Raw genomic sequence first — 14,537 nt, 5'->3', positions numbered from 1 at the left:
GCGGGCATTAGACGTACAGAATAGCATTTCTGCTCATCAGGTATCTACGAGTCAGATGGGCTGATTTATTTGCTATACACTTATAATACATATTTTATTTATAACAGACATTTAAAACATGATTGTTTTGTAATAGTTATGTAAAGACCACCATTTTTCAACGGGAAAAGAAATCACTAATTTATGTTATGGGCAAAAAAAAATAATATATACATATAATAAAAAATATTGAAACCTAAAATATTTCGAGTTTTTTTTTTTAGAAAAAAAGAAAGTAATGATTCCGGCCAGGATCGAACTGGCGACCTTCTGCGTGTAAAGCAGATGTGATAACCACTACACCACGGAACCAAGTTGCATAGTGTAGTATCTAACTAAAACCGTCTGTTTTAAAAAAAATATTTACAATTATACATATGATTTTTTTTTTGTTAAGTACAGTACCTACTATCTATATATATGTGAAAGAGAAGATGTATTTGAAGGTTACAGTGATTTAAAGTTATTGACTGGGAGTTATATAGGTGGTCGAATAGCTAAAGAGCAAGGAGTTGATTTAAGTAGATAGGCTATAAGTCAAGAGGACTGCGGTAGTTAACCCATCACAGTTGGCTGATATATAAAAGACTATACCAAGAGATGCCTTGGCAAGGCAAGTTTTTGCTTCTTTTTTTTTCCGGAGGGCTAAAGAATAACGACGCTGAAGAAGGGCAGTGAATTTTCTGACGAACTTGGACAGGGTTAGCGGGTTGCTAGGGTTTTTAGAAGGAGGATAGGGATGAGCCTTGGGATTTATGTTGAAAAAAGGCCAAAAGAGTTGTATATAGGAGTCCCTAGCTATAGAGCATGCCAGAGCAGAGGGTGGTGTCAATACCCAACCACGGGCTTAAGTTATGTCTGCTGGAAAGTGGCTGTTGTGAATCAGTCAGTCCTTACGTGTGGCCCTACTCCTACTTCTATACTACAAAACAGATACCCACACTAGACTCTAGATTTATAGAGGTGTGCATAGATGTCTTATGTTTCGTGTGTAAGTGTGAAAGTTTCTAGGTTCTAGAAGATTGGTAACACTGCTAAGAATTGTGATCCTATAGACTGACAGTACATTGCCGCACGTGTGCCAACTGAAATCCTTTAAAGTGGACATAAATCTGCGTTCTACCATAACAAATAAACATACTAAGGTATTTACAAAGTTGAGAGTCTAAACAAAGTATATATTTGAAATTAATGAACATTTTTCAGTTGAAAAACGTAATTCTACATTTACAGAGATATGATTCCTAGAACTGGTATGAGGAAGTAAAAATAGATTTGATCCCAAAATTTTATTAGCTACTATTACTCTCCGATTGCTGCAAGCTTAACTAGTAGACTTAGGAAGCTCTGCTATCTGGAGCGACTCTTGAGTTTCCATTCTCCGAAGAGCCGAACTCTTGTACCATACAAGCCATTCAGGCTAACACCAACAGGTTATCTTTAGCCAGGCCCATTTTCTTTCTCATTTTCCGGTGATCGTTGAGAGGCGTGTGATCAACTCGAATGGATGCCTAGAAAAAAAGGATCACGGTTATGAACAATTTCCAAATTTCTTAGACGAAGCTAACCGGTATCTGGAAGTAACTCTTTACTATATGAATTTTTCCTAGAGGTCCTAGAGGCTTGACAAATTGTGAGGTTTATTAGGTCTGCTTTTGAATTGACTCAGAACAGGAGACTGTCTTGGAAATGTATTCTTCCTCTATTTTTTTAAACTTTTAACTCCATTAACCTCTAAGATGGTGACTTTTCAAGTCCTTTCTCAAAAGAATATAAACAATTTTGTCACATATTCGCATAATATACTAAAATCTCTTCAGAGAGAGTTAACATGTGCAATAGGAAACCTCCCACTCGTTATTGCACTCCCTTCACTTTATCCTGTAGAAACATTCAACTTTAGGGAACCACAATTGAACTTTTACAGTTCTTTCGCGAGCTGTAGCTACATTCCTTCCATATGTTCGTCTGTGGTGCTGGAAAAATTGTTACATTTAGCATTTCCGTTACACTGAGGTGGAGCTATATAGAGTGAAATGATGAATAGGAAGTTGTTTTTCTTAAAATTCTTTTTATTTCTGTCTGCAGTTACATAAAATACACAGAAAATATGTTAGATACTCTTAGAGGACATCAAATCGAATATTTTAGATGAGCGCTTTACTTCAAAACAGTTATCCTCACCAAGAGTAAGTTTTACTTTCAAATTAATATTTTGTAAACATCCAAAAAGAAGGTAAACCACTGCTAACAGCATCCATACATCTATTTCTTTGCATAAAGAGATATGAAGAGAGGATATTAAAGATATGTTGGTAGAGAACAGGATATAGTATTGTATTTATGAACTCAACGGAGGAATACTGGTTTCTATTCAAACCAAGAAGTCAAACACATGAGGATGTTGGTTTATAATAGAAGGAGTCTCTAGTATAGATAGGAGAACTTCTTCATTACCATACAGTGGAAACGGTCAATCTAAATGTTCGCACTGAACCGACGAAGTTATTATAGAAGAGGATTGCGTTCTATAGCCTATGTATCGGATGTTTCTTGTAAAATTGGACATTGTTTGTAAAACCTCCTTTTCTCAAAGCAGCAGATTTCCTCTTATCTTATTCACCTTCATAAGATTTACTAAAGAAAAGGCAACAACAATACTTGGATGCAATAAAGAAGACTTTATCAAAACAAGCCAGAGGTGTTTTTGTTTTTCTAGTATAAAAAAAAGAGGATTGACTATTGAGCAAAGCAAACTTGGATTGGAATAAAATGTACAAAAATGGGCGCTTGTGACCAGGAATAATTAGGAGTCTCTAGTATAGATAGGAGAACTTCTTCATTACCATACAGTGGAAACGGTCAATCTAAATGTTCGCACTGAACCGACGAAGTTATTATAGAAGAGGATTGCGTTCTATAGCCTATGTATCGGATGTTTCTTGTAAAATTGGACATTGTTTGTAAAACCTCCTTTTCTCAAAGCAGCAGATTTCCTCTTATCTTATTCACCTTCATAAGATTTACTAAAGAAAAGGCAACAACAATACTTGGATGCAATAAAGAAGACTTTATCAAAACAAGCCAGAGGTGTTTTTGTTTTTCTAGTATAAAAAAAAGAGGATTGACTATTGAGCAAAGCAAACTTGGATTGGAATAAAATGTACAAAAATGGGCGCTTGTGACCAGGAATAATTAGGAAGATCAAGTGCTATTTACTTGAGAAGAAGAAAGAATGCGAAAGTTGGAAGAAGAGTATGATAAAAGAGGATGTAAAGATTAATGTCAAAAACTCTAAGTAAGGAGATAAAGAAGCTGATGAACAGAATGAAGTGGCTATTTCGCGAAATATCAACTTTTATTTAGCTGTTTTCATAGCCACAACAGAAGTATCCGAATAGGGGAGTTGAAAGGAACGTTTAAGAATTGAAGAATGATTATAAGAGCTTCAATTCTTTAGATAGAATCAGAATAAATTGTTTCCAGAAAATAACATTAGAATCAGAAAAGAAATTAGCCCAATGGTTACTGTACTGGATTTCCACGAAGAGCTTTCGGGTTTGAATTCCGCTGCGGTCCTTAGGTTTTCTCTTCCGAGAAGCTTTTTATAGCTCATTTTCTGGTGATGGACAGTCTGTAACGAAACTGTTCGGAGGTCAGTGAAAAAAGCTCCGGGCGCTAGCTACCTGAGCTATTGATGCGCCTTAAATTAAAAAATATATACATTAGAATCTTCTAAAATCACTTGTGAGCTATGCACCCAAATGTTGCCCTTGGGCGTACAAGAGAGAGAGGTGCACAAAGTCAGGGATATCTTCTCCCAGACGCCGCCTTATAATTCCTTGCCTCTTCTAAACTTCTTCCCCGAATGTTCTGAGGATGTCTCTCTTTGCCCACTTCTCAGTAAAATGGAGATGGGTGAGATTGGGCAGACGCCATCATACCATCTCTTGGAAGAACTTGTACAAGGGTGGCCACAGGAGGTAGAGGTTTTTCGCCTCCACAGCCAACCTTTTACACAACAGGCAATGTGACCAACAGTTTCTTATTCTGAAGCTTTCTTTTGTCCTCTCAAATCCTATTTTCCTTTTCAAGTTTCTTTATTCTTCACCAGGGTATCCTTTGCTTATCCTCTTGGGTTCAAATCTGGCTTGAGAGTGAAAGGATCCTTGAATAAGTTAAACCACTGCGGGTATCACTTACCTACAGTTATTTACTTACAACTCTGTATTGACTTGTCCTTACAATCTTTTTAAACTATGAGCTTACGGTTCGTTTTTTAATTTATATTCATTTTTCTTTTATTTTAATTTTTCACGTCATTGAACTGATAAACGCTTCATAAACTCTTGAAGTGTACGTTATTTGCTAAAGTACCAATATTTAGTTGGTTTACTCCCAGAAATGATATAGGGAACCGTATTCTTCCCAGCGAACAGCGCTTTCTAACTGTCTAAATGGTGATATAACTCACCTAGACCAATGTCTTTCCTACATTCTCCCTCAGCGGAATATAAGGGTGCCTGCGTGGCGGCAGTAGAGGTACTAAGTTGGGCTTACTGCGGGTGGAGGTAACAAGGGTGCTGAGAAGTGGCAGCAGATTCCCTTTCGCCCTACACTCATTCCGGGCTGGAGTTATTTATGGTGGTAATCTTATATGGGATAAAGTTGATAATGATGTGTTATGTAGTGGAAGGGTTATGAAGAGGGGTAGATGAGTGGTGAAGTGGAGTGTAGGTGGGAAGTGGCGAAGGTGGTTGGGCGACGACGTTCGTTACCAACTTGCTACACTTAAAGATAAGGGCTGCAGTTTATACGAACAGAGAGGAAACAAAGAGAGAAAGAGCAGCAGTTTGAGTAGAAGCGGCGAAAGGACAAGCCAACATGGTCGCTGGGTGATGGCAGAACTACGAGATCAGACAGAGTGGTGGTTGAAGATTATGAAATAGTGTTAGTACAGACTGGAGGCTGGCTGGCAAGTTAAACAATGTTTGTAACGAGTCGACGCTTCGTGTCGCCAAGTAGACATGGTCGCGTTATCTCCACGCTGGGCTAACCCTTGTCCTAGTCATTTTCTACTTTAAATATATTGTTATATACACATATAGTGTCTCCCCCAACGTAGGTGTAATTAGAAGCCCTCAGAGGAGTATATCTAGCTTGGTGTTTTACCGGTAAATGATTATCTATACACTGCAGAATCCCTTCCTGGTTTAGAACCATATTTCCGCCCTAAACGATATCTAGCTCATATATTGTAATTGTTTTATTTAAGAGATAAATAATTTATTAAAACTGTCCGGTAGGATAGTTGTATAAGGGGGTTGATCGTCAAAAACTGCACAAAAAAGCGTAACGTTGAAAACAAAACATCTTTGACAATTTTTTTTCTCTTTTCCTATAAAAGAGAAAATTCTCAAATTTTCTTTAAAATATAGGGCAAATCCTCCTTTATAACTGTAATTTTTTTGCAACAACATAGATTAAATAGATTTCGAGAAATACGTTTCTGAAAATGAGCAAAAACTGTTTTTTTCAAAAATTGTTCTTGTTCTTCTTCTTCTTGTTGTTGTTACCTTTTTTTTTGTAAACAACGTAGCGGCTTGAACGCATGAACCGATTTACATGAATGAGGTGTCATTCGATTCGGAATATTCATGAAGATTTGTCTTTTTGGGGTCTCTAAGCTGTAGATACAATTGAAGAGTACTTAGCCCAGACGATATTCTTTCTTATTTCCAGACATGAAAAATCTTGTTGATGCCATAAGTTAACTTACACAATTTTCTAGATGAAATAACAGTCTGGTTTCACAAATAGGAATCGGTCCTAAACGTACTGAAGATTTCACTTTACAAAGAACAGAGAGCTACAACTGTAACAATTAATAACATTGGCACACAATGAAAAAAATGTTATGAAATAGACTGATGAAGTCGACCAATGAAATTATTCTTTTTTCGTTGTTTACTTTTAATAGTAGTTACTACTAGGAGTTTGAAATTACTATCAGCAGTAGCTCCTTCCTGTAAAAGGTGAATTCAGTGCTAATATAGGTTTGTTAAACAGGTTGCTCCAGAATCATTTAAGAAGACGCCGGCCGGCCAAAACTACGTCCAATTGCTGACTGCTCTGCTTTACCTTTACCAAATAGTCAGTCTCCACTCCGCCAGAGAGGTATGTTGTGCGTTTCTTATCTGCGCTAAGATATTGCTACTTACTTCTTTGAACATTCTTTATTTCAATTCTACTCTCAATATAATTGTGCTCACGTTACACAACCTTTCATATTTCACCAATGTTACCCTAAATTACTGATTTATAAATTCTCTGGCCCAATATTGCTTTGGGAGGCAACGCAGTGGTTCAGGAGATCAAGGATTTCATTTCATTTGAGCCGCTTCGTACTCCTTTCACTTGTCTTTTGTATCAGCAAGTCAAGATACACAACGCCATTTAGGGCTTCATTTTCTAAGATGTTGGAAAACATAACACATGCTTAAGACACTTTATAATTCCCACATTTTATTAATATTTTCATAGTTTGAATTTGATTTTAACTGTTTCTTATTCACATAAATCTTAAAATATGTTAAACAATGACCTAATTGCTTATCATATTATTAGTAATGTTAAATTCCATGAGCAGTTCATTGAATTATAGAGTATTATAAGTTTGTAGAAATTATGTTCATGCATGTTTATAAAATAATTGATGTGATCTGAAAGCAAGCAGAACTATGGCACCGTCGTGCAGTGAATGATAGAAGCAGAGTTAATATATGGCCGATTGTAAAGTAGTCTTAGATATTGCATGGCATCTGTTTACCATGAGTTACAATGATGATGTACTGAATTACACATTCTCTCATCACCAACATGTTCCCAATAGCTGAACATCACAACATGTCCCTATAAATCATCTTATTAGAGCTTCACATGCTACAATACAAGCACCTTTTAACCTAAATAAGTTCCTTAATGCTCATATATCAGTCAAGATATTTGTATTTATGTTTCTTGTAAAGTAACTGAAATTAATAACTTATTAAAAATGAGATGTAATGCAGAAATAAACAAAACAATAATAATCTATAATATGGAAATGTTTATATGAGCAAATCCTTGGAACAAGAGGCATGTTTTTAATAAAACCGGCTGGTAAAGATTTGTTTGTCAGTTTCCAGACTTCTCTTGCTTTTAAAAAACAACAAACAACTAGAAATATTTGTGGGAAGACTTTTCTGTTACTGTTTATGTATTACTTTACTTTACTTAATTACTAACTCCATGGCTGCAACAGATCGTGAAGTAACGAAATCAGTCTCCACAGAACTCCTCATCTTCCTAACAGTCGCCAGTATTCTACTGCTCCGTCTTAAGAGCGCCAGGATGTTCAATGTCTTTCGATCAGCTAAATCCTGAGTCTCCTGACGGACCTCCTTTTCATGCAGAGCTCTTTATCTCAAGGCGGGTGGCCTAAGTGTAAAGATCTAGGCCCCATCCAGTCTTCAAATTACTAAACTCGTTACAGTATCTTTTAACGCAAGCTCATAAAGTCTTTACCTAAAATAATCCTCCGCCTACAAAGCAAAAAGAACGAACATTTTATGCGCCTTAGACAATGTGGACTCCACAATTTTACATTGTTGTCACTGGGCTAGCCGAATTATAATCATTTTTAACAAGTGGTGAGGTCATAGGTGCATTCCCAGCAATCATCGCCACTATAATATCGAGGGAATTGAGAGTATCGTCAGTCCGCAGTGCTGGATAGTATCGCTGATTTTATACGCAAGTTTTCTATTATACCAAACTAGTTGGTAACCCTGTGTTAACAAGCTTAATGAGAGAAGGAATCATAATTGAAGTCATATTCTCTACACAAACAGATTAATCTAGCTCTGATACTTGGTTGAAAGTCTGAATACAAAAGACATGCTGCAACAGATAAAATCAGCGATATCGAGGGAGTACTTAGTCTTAAGATTCGATATAAATCTCTTCGACTGGTTGTATAGGAGCACACGAAAAGAACATTTGCTTTCTTCGGTCGTACATTTAGGACTAAAATCGGCTCCCGCGGTTTTATCATCGTTTAGGTGACCCAGACACCTCCAGTCTGCCTAGTCTAGTAATTTATAACACATCCTACCCCCCAAAATAGTTCTTTCAATTCTCGGTTTGCGCTCACTGGTTCTAAATCTCGCTGGCAACCTGAAAGCTCCAAAGATATTTTTTTCCATCTAATTCATCTGTTCTGGGCAATACCAACGTTTCAGAGCCATACGTTTCCTACAAGATCCAGTATTATCTTTTAAATCTAGGATCTTGTGAATTTACTCTTAACGGTGAATGTGAATCTTTTACTTGAAGATTTACGTAAAATTTTACTTTAAAGTTCCAAAAATTTGCTGGCCACCTTTTAGAGGAGGAGTTTGTTTTGTACAGTCATCTTCGAGTTGCGTGAATGAAAAGGGAAAAGTATTTTCTTTGTCAATTTAACGGAATTTCCTCAAAGTAATATTGTTTGTTGAGGAAAGGTCTGCGAGTATGGCGTCATTCTTGTCACTGCTTATTTTAATTTCCACTTAGTACAGCATTTAATCAGTTTGTCTATTGCTAAAGTAAATCTGCTACTGGTAAATGTCGGTTCTCCATGATGTTGTGTTGAAAGTCATGTTATCAACATGCCCAGGAAGGTTATTATGAGGAGATTTAAGAAAAGGATTCATGAATACGTGGAACAGAATGGGATCTACGATAGAACCTTCAGGAGCACTACTTTGATTGGCTAGTGAGAAAAGGCCATACTTAAGAGAGAAAAGTTTTATTAAATTAGAACGTCCCGTACGACTGAGTTGTCGAAGGTTTTTTGTCTGTGTCAAGGAAGTAAATATGTTTTAAACGGGAAGAATGAAACAAAATTTGGGTAAATGCAAGTGATATGAGCATTTTCACGCCAAATTTATTTATTTATTTAATTATTTTTGCAGAAATATTTTTATTAATAATAACGAATAATAAAACATAGTGGTTATCTTTCAAATATATATAACATCAGGTTACCATACATAATGACTATGATTGTTGTGTGCAAGTGTTGAATCTGATTGCTGTATACGACAGCCTATATCATAGTTACTCCCAAGGGTCTGTACATGTATTTGTGCGTATACCATCATTGGATCTTTGCAAAATATATGGACGTAATATCAACGGTAGACCCTCCACCCCTTCTAAACTGTCCTCTCTCCCCCCAGCCACCCCACCCAAAAAAAAAAACAGTTTACTGTAGTTACAGAATATAGTATACTAGTTGTAAATTCAACGGTTATGTGACGGTCATGATGGCTTTTTCGTTATCGCCGTCGAGTGCCACGGCCTGCCTATCATCTGAGGCGAGAACATACATACAAACATTATACTAGAGTAGGTGTTGGTTGTATTTCTTTTTTCTCTTTTTTTTTTTTTTTGTAGTAGTAGTAGTAGTATTAGTAATGGTAGTAATGTTGTATTGGTCCGGAGTAGCGATCATACGCTTCTCTCATTGAATCAGACGATATAACCTACCTCCACTACTAGCGCCGCGCTGGTGATTTACTATACAAGCATCTCTATATACACTCGGTTCTCAAATGCGATAATATCACTTGCACTCACACAATGATATGTTCACTGTTAGATCGTCTCTAGCCCTTCGACATTTTATCCTACTGTTTCTGTCTCTTTCGCTCATCCCAAACTCTCTCTCATACGGCGTGCAGTGTGTACAGTCTACACTGTCTCCTCCGCAATCAACTCCACAACCCCAATCATTTGCATAAATAACTCTACAAACCGAAAGCGTTCCATCGTGTTCATATCCCCCACACACACACACTGACACAACCATTCTTTTGCTCATATTTGTTTCCCTCTCTTGCTCGCTCAAACCCTCTTTCTCTCTATCAGTCTATCTTTCTCACATTTTCTCGCCAGCATCCTTCCATTTCTGCCAACATACAATATGCCAGATCTCATGCCCATACTGGCACAAAAAACACTAACACACAGATTATTCCTTACACTTCCCTAGACTCCATTACCTAACTCAATAATTGAGTTCAACATGTTTTTCTTTTCATTTTTCATCTTTTTTTTTGTTTACGATTTCATTCGGGAAATAGTTATCATATTTTTGGAAAGAATTCTCATTGAACTACTCTAGACTGTTATGCCTAGATCTTGGCTTCGATTCCAGTTTCTTTCTCTAAGCACAACTCTTCCCAGATGCCGCTTACAGATCATTGTTCCATAAATGCTTACTACAAGACTATAGCAAAACGTCAGACAAGCCTCCCATAATACTTGCCAAATCAATGTTTCTCTGGAAAACAATTTCAAACAAAAATGATGGGTCTAATAAAATAGATCCAAAACTTCTTGGGCCACAGTCTTGTAAATTATATAAAACTGTTCTGAACGGTCGCACTTCCGCCAGATTGACTCATTTGCAACTCAGAACTTTGTATAAACATTTCATATCCAAATATTTGTGAATAAGTATATGAGGGTATATATTCTAATATTTTATCCAGACGTTTGCATGAATTTCAAGGTGATCTTGAAATCACTCCTCTCTAAAAATCCCATCCTTAAAATGAACGTTTTAAGAGTAGTAAGGGTCCTGGATGTTCATTGAAAATTTAACTTTTAACGATTTCCGTCGAACAATTTCCTTCAAATTTGGCACTTCAGTTCTGATTGGAATATTTAATTCTGTTGAATATTGTTTACATTATATTTCATCAGAGGAAAGAACAACTTCCTCAGAAAGTGTCCTTAAAAAGAACTGGAAAAGATTTCCAATAAAAGAATATGACGAATTATCCAGCACTGAGGAACCAACCCTATTACCAAATTTAATTACGCTTTACAATTTATAAGAATTGAAGAAAATTTTGAAGCCATTTTCATGAAAATAGAAAAAAATAATAATATAAAAATGAATAATTGATTTAATTTTGAATTTTCGGTGGTCAGAATTTCGATCAAAACTGGAGTACTTGAAGCTGCAGTATCAAAGTGGAAAACTATGTTTAAACTATCTAATATTTGTTGTTTTGATGTATTCTGACCCCAGAATTACAGATCAAGAGATAGAAACAATTTTTTATTGATCACAAGTGCCTTCTGTACACGAATTTCCAGTGTAAGAGCTATTTAAAAGCAAACCCTGCGTCTAAACTTGGTCGGAATTCTTTAAGATTGTAATAAACAAGATCAGTTACTATTTATTGTAGATTAATGGCTGAAAAAACAATCTCTTCTTTTGCTTATAGGCGTATGTAGATATCTTTACAATGTAGCTGGTCTATTACAAACAATAATAGGTAAAGACAGGTAGTACGTAGTGTTATCAGTGTTCATGGATCGTAGAACTCCGTACAGTATTGCAGTGGTGCGCTTTCAGGTAGAGGCTGAATACTAGTCAGTGGAAGGAAAGGTATTAGATCGTGGGTCGCCAGACTGCCGTCGATGGTCCGCCAGTAGTAGGTTGGACATCGCTACACTAGAGCAACCTTCTCTATTCGTTCTTCTATCTTTCTTTCTCTCTCTGCCGACCGCAGTACACCGATCGCTACTTAATATACCGCATGGCGGGGTCACCTCTTACCCCGTTTCCGAACATAGACCACCAATCTATGACACAATGGCCATTGTCACTGAAGATCGTGACTATAAGACTCCTCTTTTTGTAATCTCCATGTCTTGCTAGCTGCTATTATGGGACGAAATTTTATTTGATTTGAACACAATCATAACTTCTAACATTATGAATCTGATCTTAATAATTAGTTGGTACTGAGAGAAACACGCATTTGTTTTGCACTACATACTTCCGGAAAGTGGTACGGACTATCCTCCGTTTTGCTCATTGCACTGATATTAAAATTTGTATGGAAACTTCAGTCTCCAAGTCCAACCATTCCAACCTGTTCAATTACAGACTCTCCTTCTTCACTGCCCCAACAATTTTCAGAGACTAAACCTCTTAATGTTGGTCTTGCCTCAACCTTTTTCAAAGAACCAGTAAAGGTTGCAACCAAGTCAAAAAAAAAAAAAAAATTAAGCACAAGTTGGACTAAGTCGCAAAGAACTTAAAAATGAGCTGCAGTATATAGATTCTAACCAAAATCTTGCAGAAAATACAGGCAATTTAACAGGAATATAAAATTTGAACATCCGCAATTTCCCTGTTCAAAACTGTACGAAAATAAAAAATATATGTCGAGACCCTGATGACCTAAGTGGTTGAAGTGCAAAAGAAAGGTAAATAAAATGTATGCATGATCATATGAGACAGCATGTTAGAGGTGCTTATCAGTATGAATGCCTTTTCATAAAGTAAATTACGAAACGACCTCGGTTGCCCAAGATACGCAAGGTGATTGCTGTACTGGCCAAGAAGTTTAACTTAGTGATTAAACGGAAATCTCGGGTTCGAATCCAGTTACCTGATTCTTAGATTTTCTCTTCCTAGGAACTTCTTGTAGTTCACTGAGCTGTATTGACAGTGTGGGCTGTAACAAGAGTACACTGTCAGGTAGCCGGCAATGCACTGAAAACATCTTCTGGCGCCAATGACATCAGATGTTTACGCGCCTTAAAAAAAATATAATAGATAATAATTAGAGATATGTAAGAAAAAAATGTGTATTCTAATTTATGGCCTCAGAGACACGTCTTTAGGCACTTAAGTGTTTCGCTTTGGGCAGCTTTGAATAAAATCAAATAAATATTCGTAAATTCTATTTTAAATTAAAAACTAGAAGTGTTTCTCCTGAAACGGGAAAATTGTCTGAAGAATTTGATGATGTGGTTACTATGACAATTTCTATACGTGGATAATATAAATTTGCCAAGATGTTGGTGAAAAAGGATGGGAAAAAAAACTGATTCAGTTGTGTGCCATCCAGAACGCGAGCATCAAGTCAATAGCGGAAAAAGAAATTCAAGTCATTCCTTTATCCGACTCATTTTTTCTGCCATGTTTTTTGCCTGACATTGTTTGTAGAACAATTTCAATCTTTCAAGATGAACAGTAGAATCAAAAGAGATAGGCACAAAGACAGCCGTGGAGTTTTTCCTTTAAACGAAGTGAAGTCTTAGTAGGAAAACAGAAGAACAAACGACAACTGGTTGGCTCGGTGGGTGGCAATTCGTCAAAAATTGCAACCTAGTGTATATATATAGCTTTCTATTTGAAATATTCTGGCTTTAGTTTGGTTGGCTGAATGCTTTTTTTTTATCTACGTTATGATTATTCTATGTGTTCGTGGCAATCACAACTGTGAACGATGTTTCAACCACGACTGGGGAAGTATAGCGGCTTTGGTTTTTGGTTTGAATAGGAAGTTAGAACGCTGGGTTATGGTAAGACTGGAAAAGAGGTGAAGTCTGTAACAGTGACAAATGAGCGACTGAATAGAAAAAGAAGTCAATGTCGGCTGGAAAAGCGGTGCTGCAAGGAGCTTGAAGGAAGCAACATTGAAGTGGGGAACGGCAACACAATCTGTTCACTCACAAAGTGTCTCTTTTACGAATGCTCGGGATTTTTTTTTCTCTCTCTCTCTTTCGGTGTTCCTACAATCGTGGTTTGAGGAAAAGCTGGTTTTTCTTTTCTTTTCTTTTGGATGAGAACAGAAAGGGGGTTTTCTTTCTTTTATGGTGGTTAGTATGAGTTGTTCTTGGGAGAAGAATCATGGTTAAATCTGCACAGAGTAAATCTCTACCCTGTGTCTTTCTTTTGTAGACTTTCTTAGTAAGAGAATGGCAGATCTTGGAGAAATGGGCAGAGAAGTGGGATGAAAAAGGTAGATGGGTCTGAGTGCTCGAAGAGTCTGTTTTAAAAACTAATCAAAAAAGGAGCAATAAAAGGTGTCTTGCAAGAAACAGCAAGATGGCACTTCATCTCTCTCTCTCTCAATCTCCCCACTTCCTATCTCTTACTCTGGGTGGTTCCTGTGCTTACGCTTTTACTGGCAAAGAAAACCAAATACTGTCTACTACATTCGATATGAGTAAAATTTGATCGAAACAGGGGAACACGATGGCAAAAAAGGAAGAGAAACAAAATTCTGCGCTGGGACCTTACACTTTTGGGCGTCAGGATAAATGTTTCATACTTCAAAAAGACCTATACTTCTACCATAATTGAGAGCTTCGAGTTTTTTCCGAGGAAGGTCTACTATTGGACCATTTAAGTGACCTAGGATTGTGTGGTATATTGAAATACAATGCCGGATTTAGAAATTGATACGCCAAAAATTAAAAAAATTAAATATAAAAAAATGCTATCACAATTTTCTACGTAAACACGTGATGAAATCAGATTGTGACTGAACTAATTGCAGTTGCTTTTACAACCACTTTTTCTACTGAAAGCAGAATGCTTCAGCTTGATTATTGGCCAGAATGTTTAAACGTTCAGTAACTTAATGATGTTCAGATTC

General features: G+C 36.7%; 1 long non-coding RNA gene and 1 other non-coding gene across 2 annotated transcripts in view; one reads left to right on the top strand and one right to left on the bottom strand.

Moving 5' to 3' along the window:
• Window positions 1-278: 278 nt before the first annotated feature.
• On the bottom strand, window positions 279-351 carry TRNAV-UAC (transfer RNA valine (anticodon UAC)). Its single transcript has one exon. It is a non-coding gene; the product is annotated as a tRNA-Val (tRNA).
• Window positions 352-6,107: 5,756 nt separating this feature from the next.
• Window positions 6,108-14,537, top strand: part of LOC141453853 (uncharacterized) — a 50,947-nt gene continuing 42,517 nt past the window's right edge. The window contains exon 1 of the long non-coding RNA XR_012458262.1: window positions 6,108-6,216. This is a non-coding gene — a long non-coding RNA (uncharacterized lncRNA). The remainder of the gene's footprint in view (window positions 6,217-14,537) is intronic.

Source organism: Rhodnius prolixus, unplaced genomic scaffold (genome assembly GCF_049639745.1).
Source record: "Rhodnius prolixus isolate KJV_2025 unplaced genomic scaffold, Rpr scaffold_3, whole genome shotgun sequence".
Taxonomy (NCBI): domain Eukaryota; kingdom Metazoa; phylum Arthropoda; class Insecta; order Hemiptera; family Reduviidae; genus Rhodnius; species Rhodnius prolixus.
The sequence above is the reverse complement of the archived record's forward strand: the minus strand, read 5'-3'. Positions and strand labels throughout refer to the sequence as shown.